General features: G+C 45.2%; 1 protein-coding gene across 2 annotated transcripts in view; it reads right to left on the bottom strand.

Moving 5' to 3' along the window:
• The window catches only part of LOC119162020 (acyl-CoA desaturase 1), an 89,270-nt gene that overhangs the window by 17,769 nt on the left and 55,905 nt on the right, over nt 1-15,596 (bottom strand). The window lies entirely within an intron of this gene.

The following is a 15,596-nucleotide window of genomic DNA, read 5'->3' as shown; positions in this document are numbered from 1 at the left end:
CAGCAAAAGCTTACCGGCAGAGAGAGAGAGCGGAAGGAGGGGTTACAGAATGATCCAGAGACTCTTTACTCCGCTAGCATTCATCTCGCCTATTCAAGTTTTCTTGCTTTATGTCATAAATGCTCGGGTACGAAGAAAAAAAAAAGTAGTTCTCGATTGTTCGTGAGGCATTCACCAAATTATCATTAGAACCTTCCGCTTTATCTTTTTTTTTTTTTTTCGGCTTGCATGAATGAGTTCGCGCGCTTTCCGAAGAGAACGTGCCTACGCGCGAGTGAGGAGGAACGTGCGCACGCTTTCCCCCCCCCCATCTTTCCCTCTCAAGCGTTTCTTTCATTGCACTGAGAGGGCAGTTGTGAGCGGCAGAGAAGCCGAACTCCAGGGACCGGTCGGAAAGATCTCGCGAGATGAGCGTCGTCGGGCCCCCAAGACGCGGAAAGTCCCGTCGGGCCGATGGGAACATAGCGTCACACAGAATTGGCCATCGGTTGCAGCACGCCCGTCTCGCCAGACGCGCACCGCGCCGACTCGGGCATTCTTCGCTTCTCCCGAGGAACGTACTGCGTGGTTAGCTGCGGGTTTTAACAACGTCGTCCGCGGCGTCAGCTGTGTACAGTCGTCGGTTCTCTTGGTAACTTGGGTCTTCCCTTCGAATTACGATCGTAAGACGGCGAGCGGGTGCGGAAGTCGCGTAGTGCCAAGTGTTCTCAGAGGCAGCCTGGGACTATCGGGTTTCGGGTTCCAACGAACCATGACTAACATAGATTTTTCCAACGTGTTGTTTGTTTACACGTTCCCAGTCTAGATGGTGTGCTAGAGGTGGGAAAGCCGTGACGCTTCGTGTCAAAGAGTTTACTGTACGCACTCGTCTGTAGAGAAGTTATTCACCTCGTTTTATGCCACCTCCACGCACTCGCTTAACTGGACTACTGCAATCAGGAGCTATCGAAGTTCGAGATATTCATTGATTGATTTTCATGACCTTGCACGTACGAGCAAGATTGAAATAGCCTTTGGTTTTTTTATGATCCCAGAACGCGTGCGCCTTACTGCGGTGTTAGACGAACTCATTGTGATTTCTCTTGCATGTCGTGTTGAATTGTAGATGTACGCAATGAACTTGAAAGAGCGAAGAAAGCACAATATGCGGCGCCAGATGCCAAATAATTCACGAACTGGTTGACCACGTTTTGCACCCCGATAAAGTATGCGCAAGTTACCCCCGCTTGGTTATTGTTAGCGCCGATAGGTCATTTCAGTTTATTCCCCGTGCCAGCGTCCGTGGATACCTTCAGCGAAGCTCCAAAATGCACAAGTCAGTGGTAGACTGTAGTCAGTAGGTAGGCAAAAATGACTGCTTATTGCGCTTTCATAGGAGCCTCGTTCTTATCACGGAAGTGAAATGCGTCTTCATAAAAAAGGAGTTGCGGCTGTGTTGAAGTTTAAGAAATACTAGTTACCAAGTCAGCATTTCTGTTTACTTAGAACCGGCATAACAGCCGTCGATATCCAGCTTTCAGGGATGGGTGGCTGGATGTATCCGGCTGTGCCCTTTTAGATTGGGCAGTGGCTGACGCCACCTAGCCTTAAAGTTAAGTAATATAACTATGTATTTAATGATTGAATTTCACTCACGCCTTGATTGTAACCACGCATCAGTTAGCCTCCTCCTGGTTATTTCTACCCGTTGAAAGTTTATTTTGCCTTCACTGTCCATAAACCCCAATGTTTGAAAAATTCGGCACCATTATCTTGGACTATAGGGTGGACCCCTTTACAGTACATTGTGTGGTTATTTGATGTACTGTTCTGCTTCTTTTCAAATTCTTTATATCATATAAATTCTTTAGTTATGCTTTTTCAAAGTGACCTTATAAAATGCATCTTCTTAGACCCAAACTAGCCAATAGCTAAAGGTCCACATAGTGTGTGCAAACTTTATGAAAAAATTGTGAGCAATAGAATTCCAATTCCAAATGTTCAGCCGTTTCCTCCTCCTCTCCAGACGCACTATATACCGTGTCTGTGCCTTCGCATTTGGCTCGGTACGTCTTGGTCCGCAATACTCCCGCTCTGGCCTCGAACAACGGAGAATTACCCTGATAATTATCGTAGATCTTTCCTTTTGCTATTTCCTGCTTGAAAGTTTGGTAGGTCGATCTCCAGTGACGATTTCGTAAGCATTCTAATTTTCCACATGTCCCTCTCTGTTTCCTTCACCGTATTATCCAATGTTTTTTTTCAGCTTGGTATTCTATTTAAATACTTGCTTGACAGTTTTCGAGTTCGCTTCGTCTATTTAGTATCAATATTCTTCGTGTACAAGTAGCTGAAAACTTTCCTAGCCGAACACTCCTCTCCCATTAGTCTTAATCACACCTCAAATTCTATCTTGCTGCTAGCTTCCCTCCCTCAAACGTTTTCCATAGCATGTCACCCTGCACCCTCTTATTTGGGGTATTCTCATGTGCTCCCAAAGCAAGCCTACCTATGCCACGTTGTTTAATTTCCAATCTTGCTTGAACCTCTGGTTTCATGCACAAGACCGAATTGCCGAACGTCAAACCCGGGATTATGGTATCTTTTCAAGTCCCTCTCACAACGTTATACCTGTTGTAGTTCCACAGTGTCCAATTATTCATTACAGCTTCATTCCTGTTACCCTTAGTCATTACGTATCTTTCGTGCTCTCTTAGGTACTCAGCCTTGTTATGTATGCATACGTCCGAATATTTGTAGGTATCCACTATTTCTAGCGTGACTTCCTGTATGTTATGCTCACTGTATTTGTTATCATTAAAATCATAATTGCTGATATTTCCCTGCTGAACTTCAAATTTAACCTATCATGCTCATTACCACCGATGTCTATCAACCCCTGCAGATCCTTGTTGTCAGCTATAATTACTTCATCACTTATATATCCATGCTTGTAATGACTATTTAATGTGTTTTCCTTGCTTGGCAAAAGAGGTTGATTGATGATTGATATGTGGGGTTTAACGTCTTAAAACCACTATATGATTCTGAGGGACGCCGTAGGGGAGGGCTCCGGAAATTTAGACCACCTGGGGTTCTTTAACGTGCACCCAAATCTGAGCACACGGGCCTACAACATTTCCGCCTCCATCGGAAATGCAGCCGCCGCAGCCGGGATTCGAACCCGCGCCCTGCGGGTCAGCAGCCGAGTACGTAAGCCACTAGACCACCGCGGCGGGGCTGGCAAAAGAAGCTGAAGCCGAATTCGACTCCCCTCTGATTAAGCTTCTAGTTTCTGTAACTGTAGGGGCCGCTAGGACACTGACTGGTCAGTGCTCCTAGCGGCCACGGCTGGAAGCTCACGCGTTTTCAATGGAATGACTCATTGTTCGACGATCAAAAATCAGAACCATAAATTCCAGAAGTTCCTGAAGGGAAAAGTTCTAGGAGCTGCACTGCACTTCCCAAATGCAGCATCGTTAACGTTGGGGCTTCTAATTCTGTTCCCACGAGAAATAAAATTTACACAATAGGACCCTATGGAAGTTACCGAAATCAAACCTTGTTTTTTGAGACAAAAAAAGGGTCGCCTGAAAAAAAAAAAAACTAGGCGAAAACCTGCAAATTCCTCGGAGATCTAAGTAGTACGAAGACTAAGCTTTGATTTGAGCGCACTATGTTTATTTGCGACAAAAAATAGGTTCCAAAATGCAGTTCTACAGAACACAGTCGCGTCGCCAACTCCAGTCTTGGACCATAGTACTGATAGGACAAATTTTATAGCCGTGCACCTGACAGACGTTATGACAGAGATGGCTCAGTGACCGATCTGGAAGCTTGCGCGCGGGCGATTCGGTGCGGCGTGTGTTCGAATCCCGAAAAATATTTGGACTCCTTACTTTCACTTTACAGAATTTTTGTCGGTAGTTACTGTGCTCGGCTGCCCATCTGAAGGTAACTGGTTTGATCGTGACCGCGGCTGTAGCAATTCGAGGTAGGCGAGCATTTCAGACTACGGGCACAACTGCCCCGGGCCCTACTTGGACTGGGGCGTCGAGCCGAGCCCACCAAACATGCGCTCGGGGGCTTCCTGAGGACCCAAGCGGAGCACTATCGCACCACGCATCCCGTGGAAAGGTCGCCTCTATAGGTTCAAAAGCAGTGAATGCATGCCACCACACTTTTCCAACACTCCCTTTCTCACTTTATTCTCACATGTTATTATCCGTGAGGCTAGAGACCGCTTTTACAAGTTAAATATTGCTCCTTGCCTTCAGCGAACGAAACACGATCTTCTGAAAGCCTAGGTCTCCTGTGGGTCATATAAGCAAGGAGCCCGTAGCTCCTTGCTCATATTCAAGCCTATGAAAATCAATAAGATAAATAGGTCGATGTAAGGTTGTTCCCACCTAAGCGCGATTTTGATCATGAACGTATACGTGTCCATGATCGTAGACAAAATCTTCCTTTTGGTGTTCTGTCTTCGCTTTATTTGTGGTCTGGCATCTGTATGAGTGCGCATATATATGTATGTACAAATATGCTATCGCTGCGGTGAGAGGTTGAACCTCCCTAACCTGCTAGTTTCGCCACTGAACGTGTCGCTTGAAATCTTCGTTTTCTTCTGGTTTGGCCAGAACCACTTTCGTTCTCTAACACGTATATATAACCCTGGCGAAAATTGTAAAGTAAAAGCGCTGTTCATGGTCTTGTTGCTGAAGAGTTGCGATCGAGAACCTCTTTAACTCATCAGACACGTCAGTCTCTATGCTTGCGGTGAGCTTTTGTGGGCCGGCGTGGGAAGGAAAGGATGAAATGAAAAAAAAAAACTAAGTATAGGATTTCTTCAATGTTTCATTCCTCTCTTTTCTAAAATTAAAATTTCTTCACATGCTAATAATACTAACTGGAGTTTAACGTCCCAAAACTGCGATATCTATATGAGAGATGCCATAGTGGGGGGCTCCGGAAATTTCGACCACCATGGAGTTCTTAAACGAACACCTAAATCTAAGTACGTGGGTGTCGAACATTTTCTTTTTTTATCGAAAATGCAGCCGCCGCAGCCAGGATTCGATCCCGCAACCTTCGGGTTAGGAGTCGAGTGCCACATTCAGTAGACCACGGCGGCGGGGCATTCGCATACCGCATTCTTTCATCAAATTGTGTCACCTCTCATTTTTCTCTGTGTACCGATACTATCCCCATGGCACTTTTCCCAATTAGCATGAAAAGAATGGGGTTGACTGGGAGAAATGATGTACCCGAGCAATTTTTGAGAAGGCTTCGAGGTGCTTGTGTCTTCACGCAGAGAAGGATGTATAACGTGCGAACTCACTGTCACTCCCCAAATCAACGTTTGCGTTCCTAGTCCGCAGACAAAGCCGCGTTCTCAGAAATGCTTGCATCACGTGACCATTGTGTCGAAGCACACGTCGACTGCCACGCCCATGTCTCCAGCAGTGGGCCTCGCTCACAATAGCGCTAAAGAAATACAAAAAGTAAAACTGCAATGACAAATTATCCTATTGGGATCACATCCATGCCATTATCGCTGTGAACTTCGCTTTATAACGAGAGAGAAAATTTCGATAAACTAAAACATATGTAATATCGGCGTCAAAATAAGTGTGGACTGCGGTAAGTATAAAAAAATGTATACTTCGTACCCTCCAGTCACCAACTTTGAAAGGCACAAGTCAGTCCTATTTTGCGTCACTGCACACCTGAACGGCCATGACTGCACAACTGCACTGCACTGTGGGGCATAGTTTTTCGAGTACAGTCCTCTATGGCGCGCCTCATTATCATATCGTAGTTTCGGCACGTAAATCTCCAGCAAGAATTCTCCCTAGTGCGTCATGTCCTGTGCAACTGTAACTGCGCACACACTTGCATGCATATTAAAAAGAACATTTTTCAAATACAGCCAGTTGCAAGCTAACGCTCTCTGCTATCTCCATTCTTTCTTTAGTCTATGTGGAATGCGTCCTTAAATTTTTTCTGCGCTGCAGATTTAGTTTCTTTTTCTTTGAGTGGTGTGCCCAAAATCTTTGCTGCAGTGCTGGTTTCTCTTCTAGAAATGGAGCAAGTAATCGTCAGAGGTTTTTTGTTATTACGGAACCCATTATTTTAACAGAAGGGGAACCAAGGGTCTACTTCAGTTAACTGCGGCACCAGAAGGGTAACATATCTTGAAATCAAGGAAATGATTAGGGAAGCTAATTATAGTACAATTTATCGTATTAAATACGCACTGTATTATTAAAGTATGACGAGCAATGACAGAACCAGCACAAAGGACTGGTTCTCAAAGTTTTCTTGTTTTTTCTCTACATGAGCAATGCCATCTGTTTCGGAAAGCAGTGGTGCTTTTGGTCGTTACAATAGGCAGTTTCAGGATAACGTGCTGAAAACTTTGCGTAGCGCTGCTCGCCACTGCGCATGCGTCGTATGATAACCTCAAGTGGGTTCCCGTTGAGTGTCCAAAATAGCGGGCAATTGTAAGGATTGCATAGATCCTTAGTTTTATAACTCCCTATTTATTCTAAAACTCCCCATTTATTTCGCTTCCTAAATAGAGCTATCCTAGGGAATTGCGGACAAAACACTACAGTACAGTGATAGTAAGTGTAGCAGTTCCATATGCGTAATCGTACGCCTCGACATTGTTCAATAATCAAATCAAATCAACTTTTACTTTCACCATGAACAATCTACAGATGGAGGACAACAACAGCAACAACAACAAACAAAAACTGCTGCAGAGGCGGCTTGACTAGTCCACAGTGCAAAGGAATCTATGTGATGAGACAACGTCAAATAAAAACAGTTCACAAACTAAAACATGAAAACGTATGATAACTCAGTCAAGGACATACGACAATAAAAGGCTTCGAAACATCTAGATGGTACGTTTGAAGCTACTGGCAGCTGTGGCGCGTGATCGAGCTTTCTGGGGACCTTTTTTAACGCTCACCAGCTGGGGAAACTGACGTCGACTCACTCACATAAGCGCGGAAAGGAGGCATTACGTTATACGTACTGGAGGCCTCGAGTTCTTATAGATAGAAGACAGGGGAGCGTCTAGTCCTGGTCTGCGTAGTAGTGCTTTGGCCGTATACGTCTCGAATGAAATGACACGGTCCCAGTCTTAGTAACTCGATGTGCCGTACATCACAACAAATAATCTGATGTTCGATTAAACATTTCTGTGAAATTATTCGTTTCAAGATGTTAAGACGTGGTGGTCCTGTGAAAGACGTTGCATTTCACACAGTTTGCTTGACAACATCCGACAGAAATACATATCCTTCAGTTGATGAGCACATCACGTAGTGCGCCAAACTAAAATGACGTCGAGGGAAATGAGAGGGAACATAGTAGTAGAAGTGTGACGTCCCAAAACAACCATATCATTATGCGAGACACCATAGTGGAGTGCTTTGATTATTTATACCACCCGAGGTTCTTTAACGCGCGCCAAAAACTAAGCACATGGGCTTCAAACACTTTCGTCTTCATTGAAAAGGCGACCACCACAGCCATACTTTCTAAATTGAGCCATATGTTAAACTAACACCACGTTAGTTTGCGGGACCGATTCTCAGACGCGGCGGCCACATTTCGACTGACGCATTCAGCGAGAATCTCGTGTGCTAAGAATTAGAAGCACGTTAACCCCACATCGTCGAACTATCGGGCCTTCCACTACAGCATCTCTCACATTTATATAACTTTTTTTCGGACGCCAAAAATTATTAGGGGAAGTATACCCGCTTTCTGTGCAGCCACAGAAAGCCAAGTAGTAGAAGAATCTCAAAAACCACGTGGATTCTTTAACTTCTAGCCTACGCTAGAAGTTAAAGGTAACCTAGATCGCGAATTTGCGAAGTCGCTATCATTGAACTTTTTAGTCATTACATGTATGCCAACCCCTTCAAGATCTGCCATCAGCCTAGCCTTTTGACATGGTAAAAAAAAAAATTGCTCAGCTTTTACCGAGTCGTGCAAGGCTGGGGCAGGGCAAAGGTAGCCGGGACTGGCTTGTCCAGGCTTGGCTAGGGACACGTACACTCACACGCTCATGCACAAAATGTTCACGTGATCACATTGTGATTCACGAGGATTGGCTACGTATCGATCGAGTTCTATTGAGAATCGCTTCGGAATTAGAGCAACAAGTACCTCATTTTGTAAATAAGCTATTATTCTTTTTATATAGGCTTGGTCTCGATTAGGTTGCATCTTATGCTAATATAAGTAATTAGCTGAATAACCAAGTTAGCGCAAGTTAGACTCAGTCTTAATTAGTGTTCTACTACGAACAACGTTTTTACCTTATTGCTAAGTTGACGGTTGGCATACAAGAATCTCAGCTCAGCCTAATTAGGGTTTATTACATTGTGCTTTCATTAGCAAAGTTATGTGTACTTAATTAGGTTTTACAACAACATGACTTTATAAGGCTTGCCGATGGTTACATTGGTTTAGATATGCACAGCTATTTTTAATTTTGCCTGACGCCATCGCCGCGCCAGCATAATCATGGTTTCTTCTCTACGACGCAAGCCAGACAAACAGCCGGCAATCACAAAAAGGAAAAACAAAAGAATACGTTTGGCTTCCTTTTCAAATTGTCCGGTGCAGACCGGCAACAGTTTTTGTTTCTGATTCGTCGAACGATTCGTTGCCATAGAATAGGGGAACGACTAGCCTCTTTCACGTTACAACTCGCCTGTCTTATCTCTGTCGCCGTTGACCCCGAAAGGCGGCAAAGCAAGCCAATTCATGAACTTCTTTTTTCTTGCCGCCACACAACTTTTCACTATGCGCGAGATTCAAAAAAGTCAAGGTCACGTGGCACATGGAGGAAGACAGCTGAACTAAACGTCCGTGAACACTGGTTCTATTGATTGATTGATTGATCGATATGTAGGGTTTAACGTCCCAAAACCACCATATAATTATGAGACGCCGCATAGTGGAGGGCTCCGGAAATTTCGACCACCTGGGGTTATTTAACATGCACCCAATTCTGAGCACACGGGCCTACAACATTTCCGCCTCCATCGGAAATGCAGCCGCCGCAGCCGGGATTTGAACATCCGACCTGCGGGTCAGCAGCCGAGTACCTTAGCCAGTAGACTACCGCTGCGGGGCAAAAAGCTAGATTTATGATTACGTTGAAACATTTGAATAGAGAACATCTATCTTTGACCGTAGTAGTAATATACGCAAGAGATTACTTGTAATCAACGCAAGAATATTTAGGAGGCCGTTGTCGCTGATGGAAGGGAAGACCTTTCGAGTGGCGATTCGCGGTCTCTGAAGAAGGGGGAGTCAACATGCCAAGTGATATTTCGCTGTACTGCTGAACCACTTGTTCGTATATCATAGTAGTATTACGCCTAGGAAGCTCCATGCCACAGATGGTTGCAAAAACTGTCACTGCCTGTCGTCCGCGAAGCTCTGGCGACTGGTCGATGTTGATGAAAATGGGGCAGTTTTTCATAAAAGGCTATGTCAACGCAATGTCTTTCGCATTATCGTCATATAGTTATTTATGTAATGAGGAGAGGGTACGAAGCGTAGACACGCCAGCGCTAAAGAAATCAGTTCTGTTCTAGCCTTGAGGAACCCAAGTATCGATACAGCCCCTGTTTACGGATTGTGCATCGCAAGCTTCCATCTTCCCCTTACATAGTTTTTTTGTTGTATTCTCAATATAGATGTTCAGTACTTGACATCGTGCGTGCCACCGGACACTTGATAAGAAAAAGTCCAGGAGATGCATCAGCCAAACGCCATAGAATCACAGCGAAACTGAGGTGAAGTTTATATTAGCCAAACGAGCTGACCGATGACAGCCATGTTGTGGCACCACATCATGCCCGAGCACCCCCCCCCCCCCCTCCTTACTGAATGTTTTTTTTTTTTGCTATGGCATACTCGCCGAAAAATCCCCGTATCAAGGAGCAAAATACCCCTCCCCTCTATAACATCTGCCAACGTCCTTGCGGTGGACGTGTCAATGACCACTTAGATCATGCTCATTTGATAAAATCGAAACAAAGTCATAATGGTCGTTGAAATATTAGGGGACCCTAAAGCTACGCTTTTAGGAGCTCAAGTCGATAGAGATTTTCTGCTCCTAGTGCGTACTTAAAATACTTATAACATGAAACTTCTTCCAACCAGCTATGCACCTTACATCGCTTTAAGGTAAGAGGTGCAGTAGCGTGTGTGCATTTTGTAGTTGGTTACCAGCTTGAAACCACAAATTCATTAGCATTATCACATGTTTTGAGGCCCGATTGCCATGGGTGCTGTACCACGCATTTGTACTGCAATATTTCATGTTGCGTTGTGAAGCATGTATACAGGATGCGTGTGTTTAAAAAGCATGTGCCACTTTCGCTGGATTTCCAAGCAGAGGAAGTTATTTTTCAATTAATTCCCAAGCAGACGCTAGGCCGTGTGGTAGAACATCCGCTTGTCACTCAAACAACGCGGTTTCGACCCCCACTCGAACAACCCAGGTTAGATTCCAACGTTTTTTTTTTAGATTTTTTATTTGCGTTGTTCTCAGCTTTTCGGTGCCACATAAGGCAATTTTTCGCTCACAACCAGTGACGCCGAAGCCGAGGCCGACGCTGGAATTTCGGTGAAACGAGCTCTGACGCTATCCCGTTGGAGTTGATGGATAAAACAAAATGGTGAAAAATTTTACAGGCGATAGTTTTATGAATTTTTGCTCCGATTTATCTGAAGCCTTGGAGCTCTAATTATAACATAGGAAACATCGAGGACTAACGCTGTTTTTGTTTTCAGTATTCCAGCCCAAATGCGCACCGCAAAAAAAAAAAAAGAAATCACTTTTCATAAAGAACTATTCCATGCTTCTTCGTTGTGCGTTTGGTTATGGGGTAGCGACAGTGTAAACATATCCAATCACACCGTAGCAGAAGTGGGGCGAAAAGCGGGCACCACTGAAGCATTGCTATAAGTATTCGCCCCTCCGATAACTCCAGAGGAAGTTACACTAATGTTTTTATTTCCCTGTATTCATGACTATGACGGAATGCAGAATACATGCATGTATAAAAGCAGCATTTCTTCAAATTAGAGCCTAGTTACAGACAATTTGCTAGAATAAGGGGTGTGAAGCGGGGCATTTCATAGGTTCACTGCGATACCGGCTGCCTCACCGAACAGGCTCACTTCGCTACCACCTTTGCTGTACACAGCGAAAGTACAAAGAAAGGCGAATGCATATGCATGCGATCGTAGGACAAAAAACACACGATAGCTTTAATGGGGAAAACGAATGACCTACGGCGACTTCGACTGCTAAAAACAGTGTCAGTAACGGTGTGCATTGACGTATATTTGCTGGTTTGAAGCGTCATTGATGGTGCGCTGCTGTGATGTACTCATCACTGGGCCGCATCCGCGTAGGCGCAGGAGGGGGTGTTTTAACTAACTTCGAAATTTTTAGGTTTTGTATGTATATACACGCCCATATAAAAACAAATGGACGAGCATACATTAGATATGTATGAAAATCCTCCCCCTTCCCTTCGGTGACTGGCGGAGGTCCACCGTGACGGCGGCGCAGAACAGGCGGTGAAACGGTATAGCCATGCAGACGCGGAAACGCGACAAAGCGCGCCTGCACGTAGTTGCCAAAGCAACGACCAAGATGTCTTCCATCGGCTGCTTTGCTGCCGACTTGTGTTTAGTTCCTTGAATTTTTTTTTGTGCTCGCCACTTTCCTAAAGAACAAACAAAACAAAGTGCCTCAGGCTGATAACATGCTTGCCATTCTTGAGTAGAAGTGGAGGAAGCGCGTGCGTCGACAATACAATCGAGAGGCATGGAAGATTTCAGGAATATTTATGCGAGTCAAAACGACACCCTTTGAACATGTTCTTTCTTTAGTATACTCTGCATTGCTCATCAGCATAATAACGGTTTTACGGTCGAAAACCTTGAGATGATTATGAAAGACGTCGTAGTGGAGGGCTTTAGAAATTTCGACCATCTGGTGTTCATTAACATGCACTGATGCCGAACAGTTGGCGGCCCGCTACCATTTCATCTCCGTCGAAATGAGATTTCTCCGGCCAGAATCGAACCGGCAACCTTGGGGTGAGTAACCGAGCTCCATAACCACTGCTACACTGCGGCGATTTTCTGATCAGCATATTCTCATTGGGAATATTAACCGATGACACACTAGTTTCGTTACCGCAATATCACTTGACGGCGTTCAAAGAGTAATCCCTAAAATGCTAAGTTCAGGCATGGACACATGCATGTCGTCTTTGCTGCTGATTTGCCTGGAACAAATACCCATATGTCAGCACTCATATACAACAGAGTGAATAAAAAAAGACGATAATAAAAAATTCAACGTCCACAAGCGCTTTTTTTTATTCTGACTATAGATTCAATGAGCCCACTGTTCGAAGCTCACTATAGACTGCTCTGCGCAGTTTTCGTGAGCCAAACCCAATGATGGTTCACCAAACTGACGAATTTGATAATCTCAAGTTTGCAACCTATGTTTCGACGCTCGCTGAGTGCTGGAAGGAAAAGGAAAAAATAAAATGGCGACGCTGCGTCCAATTCTGTCTGCATGCATTCCCGCCTCACATTCGCACGTGGCGGCTGCTTTTTTGTTGATGTTTTTTTTCTTTTTTATATTAAAACAGTTCTGCAATTGTTTGCCGTCCCTATTAGTCACCGATAGGCTGTTCAAGAGATGTTCCTTCGTGAACAGTCTTTAATAATCTCTTGAATCTACATTTGAAGACGCTAAAAGTGCAGCGCGCTTAGAGGCAGTGGTGTGATAATGTTTAGATTTCGCGAAATCTAAACCGAGGCGGGCTAAAATTGGGCAGTGCAGGTAACATTGCAGGTGATTGGGCAGTGCAAGTCTTACCGCAGAATAAAAACATTATTTGTGTTTAAGCGCTACAAATTTTGGATGGAAGATTTTTTTCTAGAGTCATTATTACAATGTTTATTAGACAATTTTTTTTAATAGCGTAGCTTGGCAGATTGAAAAAAAAATTCTGACATGCTCTATATAGTACAGAAGCATACTGTGGAGACGTAGTTCTCATGCTACATTTTTTTCATTACATGGTGATTTTAGCTAAATTACTCTGTAGAGTTGACAAGATGTAAACTACAGGGTGCAGTGCACCACAATCTGACTATGCGCATCGAAAACATGTTATAGGCACTTGGTGGACACAACACTGCAATGCGAATCACCATGACACCAGTATATGGACAAGAAACCGTGTCGCTATGCAATGAGATACTTTGGGACATCAAACTTATGAGATTCATCGGTGCTGTGCAAACGTACATAGCAAACAATTGCACTCTGCGAATGAAGTCGGACAAAAATTACAACCAAAAAGCACACTTTCATGACAATGATTGTCCACACAAACACAGGTAGCCTGTGGCAGCATAGAAGTATAGTCATATTCTAGGAAGGGTTGCTCCAGTATGCACGCACGCTGGACAATTTACCAGCGTTTTTCTTTAGGTTCCTAGAAGTCGCTTTCAACTTGTGAAATAAAACTTACTCGGGCATTTCATGCTTATATTGTGAAGTGAATCCCACTTTCAATATCGTTACCCTAAATGACTAGAAGGTAAGGCTGATTGTGGGAACGTGTCTAGATATCGGCTATTGAAGCAAAGAGTGCACGTGCTTCGGTTGGTCATTGAACCAGTACCAAAACGCATTCTTGGTTTGCCCGATATACAGCAACTTGCAAATGGAGCAATCAAGCATATAAACTACATTATCTGTCTCGCAACAAAACTCCCCACATAATTTCAAGCTATCGTTGGCGGTGCTTTTAGCCATTCATCCAACTGCATGCCTTGCGTTAAAGATGGCAACATTAATGGCAACCAGCGGAATGAATATAGATCTTATGAATTTCGGAAGAATTAAGACTGTCCTAAGTCTTACAACGCCGATACGTGGCATGGAGTGGCTCTGGAAAAACTTTTTTTGGGCGCTCGCTTTGCGTCCACATGTAACGTTCCTTCAGAATCGCTGACATGGGGCGCGGACGCCCTATGCGTGAGTATACAAGGTTTCTTGTGTAACGCGATATGCTTCTTATTGCTGTTGTGATTCGCCATGGAGTGTTATGTCTACCATGCGCCGCTAATTTGTTCTTGATGTGCATATATTCTGGTTGTGGTGCAGTGCGCTTAGTCGACATCTATCTACACATATTGCCACCATTGATGAACGAGCCACTGTGGCTCATACGCGTTTTTGGGCGCGAAGAAGAAGAGGACATCTTCGTTGCTCTGGTTCAAGTGAACTCCTGGCTGCAGGTCTTGTTTTGTTCGTGACATTACTGGTGGAGGTGCTGGGTACGTGTACTTCGGCTGTGTCGGCCATCGTAGAGACAGCTACATCTCCCAGAGCAAGAATCAGCCGCCGCCTGCGTGGATTACCCCCTGAATTTGGTCCCTTGGCATCGACATCCAGAAAGATGGCAACTGCGATGACAAGCCAGGCGGTCCAAACCAGCGATGGCCATGATTCTCTTCTCGCCCATGTTTTTCACGTGCCACAGACACCAAAGCCGTTCCATGGAGACATCTTCGAGGATGTTGATGACTGGCTAGACAACTTCGATCGGGTTGCCAGTATCAACGAATGGGACGATGTTCGCAAGCTGCGCCGAGTTTATTTCTACTTGGAGGATTCTGCGAAGACGTGGTACGAGAACCACGAGGGCTCCTTTGCAACATGGCAAGAGTTTAGCCGACAGCTCCGTGACGCCTATCGCAACACCGAAAGGAAGGAGAGGGCCGAACAAGCCATATCCAGCAGAAACCAACGGCCAAACGAACGTGTATCCATGTTTGTCGAGGACATGCTTCGACTCTTCAAGCGCGCGGACCCTGCCATGCTTGAGGAAAAGAAGGTGCGCCATTTGATGCGCGGAGTAAAAGAACAGCTTTTCGCTGGGCTCGTGCGCAATCCACCGACGACAGTCGCCCAGTTCATCAGTGAGGCAGCTACGATGTAACGTACGCTGCAGCAGCGGTCGTCACAATACGAACGCCAGATCCCGGCCACCACATGCTCTATCGGCTCTGACAGCGAGACACAGACCCTCGCAGACTTCATTCGAAGTATCGTTCGGGACGAATTGCGACAGCTGCAGACAGTGGGATCCCATCCACCTGTGTCAGCCCTCGCGGATGTAATCAGGCAAGAAGTTCGGCAGGCCGTCACACCCCTAGCCCCAATCGCACCGCCGATTCCCGAGGCCCCAGTACTGACATACGCAGCGGCATTGCGATCCCCTGCGCCACCGGCTACAGATACTGCTATGCGGCCAAGGTACCAGGCTATGCAGCCATTTCACGACACTGCTTCAAGCCCACCTCTCGGCTCAAAGTCTTCGAGCCCACCCACCTATCCGCCGTCTATCTCAAGACAAAGGGGTAGCAAGGCAAGCACGCGGCGCACCTCGGATAACCGTCCGCTCTGCTATCACTGTGGCGAAGCGGGTCACGTATACCGGAACTGTCAATACCGGCAACTAGGTCTCCGT

This window comes from Rhipicephalus microplus, chromosome X (assembly GCF_043290135.1).
Source record: "Rhipicephalus microplus isolate Deutch F79 chromosome X, USDA_Rmic, whole genome shotgun sequence".
In the NCBI taxonomy this organism is placed as follows: Eukaryota; Metazoa; Arthropoda; class Arachnida; order Ixodida; family Ixodidae; genus Rhipicephalus; species Rhipicephalus microplus.
Note: the sequence above shows the minus strand (reverse complement) of the source record. Positions and strands in the feature narration are given on the sequence as shown.